This window comes from Cyprinodon variegatus, unplaced genomic scaffold, assembly GCF_000732505.1.
Source record: "Cyprinodon variegatus isolate N-32 unplaced genomic scaffold, C_variegatus-1.0 Scaffold662, whole genome shotgun sequence".
Classification (NCBI taxonomy): Eukaryota; Metazoa; Chordata; class Actinopteri; order Cyprinodontiformes; family Cyprinodontidae; genus Cyprinodon; species Cyprinodon variegatus.
In genome coordinates, this window is record NW_015151115.1 from 318221 (window position 1) to 320011 (window position 1791).

The window sequence follows — 1791 nt, forward strand, 5'->3', positions numbered from 1 at the left end:
AGGCAACCTTATTTGAAGTTCTAATTGGTGGTGGGGGCACTGTGATTAATATACTGTAGCTGTAACAAAGAATTAGGTGAGGAAAAAAAAAAAAAACAAATACAAAAGGTGGCTCTGATCCCTCCCACTGGATTGTCCATGAAGGTCACCTGTGGGGTGTTAATGGTCGTTGGAGTGTTTAATGGGTCATTAGCTCCATCATCAGAGTGGTTTTAGTCCCATGCCTCATTGAAGTGTAAGTCTGACGAGGACAGGTGAGAGGTAAATCTTCTGAGCAATGTTCCTAAAAGGGCTTTGAAAGTAGATGACAGGTTATGTCTAAGACCACCTGCTCTGTTGAGAGATGGTTTTTCAAGGTTAACAAAGATGGCTTCCTTAACCCCTCTCTCAAACCATCTTTCTTCCTTGGCCATAATATGGACATTGTTGTCCTCAAACAAGTCTCTTTTAGTCTTCAGGTGTAGGTGAACATCTGAGTCCTGTTCTGAGGAGTTAGCCCTCCTGTATTGAGCCATGCACCTGTGTAGAGGTTGCTTGGTCTTTCCAATGTACAGCTTTATGCACTTTTCACTACACTGAATGGTGTAAACCACATTGTTGACATTGTTTCTGGGCATCTTGTTTTTGGGGTGAACCAGTTTTTGTCTTATTATGTTGCCGGATTTGAGGTGGTTAGGGATCCGGTGCTGGCTGACTCCAGCAACATGTGGAATGACGGTTTCTTCTTCTGTTTTCATCTCTCTCAGCAGGCATTTTCTTCTTGGTTTATAAAAAAAAGACAACAAAAAAAAAACAACGACCACAAAAAGGAGCCTCAGTTTTCTCGTGAAAGGCAAGTGAGAAAAAAAAGTCGTTTTAAAGGCTAACTTTTGAGTCTTAGTTTTTCTAAAACTTTGCCTTGTCACAGAACTTTATTGACAGCTTTCATAAAATTTGTTGTCAGAGACCTGGTTTCCACAAATCATTGTTCCAATTTCTGAAATATATTTTTGCAAAGTAAAATACGGTCCAATGAAGGTACTAAGACTTCAAAATCTAAATCAAGAATTTTTCATACTCCATTGTTTGAGGTTAAAAAAACCCAACAACTTTTTATTTAGCTGTTATAACTGAAATATTTATAAATAGCCTCATAAGTACATTTAATAATCAGGAAGCATAAATAGTGTTAAGTATTTACCAAGAGCAAGTTTTAAGACCTTTCAGGGCAGGAAAGAAAAAGAGAAAAACTTAAAACTATCCACATTTTTCTTACTTGCTTTTATGGGTAGAAAAAAAACGACTTAGAACTTTTCTTATCTAGATTTTAAGATATTTTTTTTTCTAACTTTCATTTAAGGGCTTCATTAGAAATAATATGTTTTAAGTTGATGTATAAAATTAGATCCACATACATTTAACCAGACTCTAGTTTTAGAAAAAGGTTCAGGTTATTGCTCCATGTCGAAATGTAACCTTTGTCCTTAAATAAACAATGTGTTTGCTTTATCAACAAGTGAAGGTCAGGCTGGATTGATACGCATCAAACCACAATTTTGGTCTGGTTTGGGGTTTAAATCTGATGTTTACCACTTTCTTCAAACATTTTTATTTTTCTATGTTAAAAATATTTTTTCGCCGATCAGAGGGTGGCTAAAGACATAAAGCCACTAAAATCTGTTTAGAATCTATCTACATTAATCACACTGTACCAACAGGATAACAAACTAGTACAACAATCATATTTTACAAATACATTACTGAAGACAGACTAGGTTTTCCTAAAGCCCTTGCTAATAAACATACACTCAT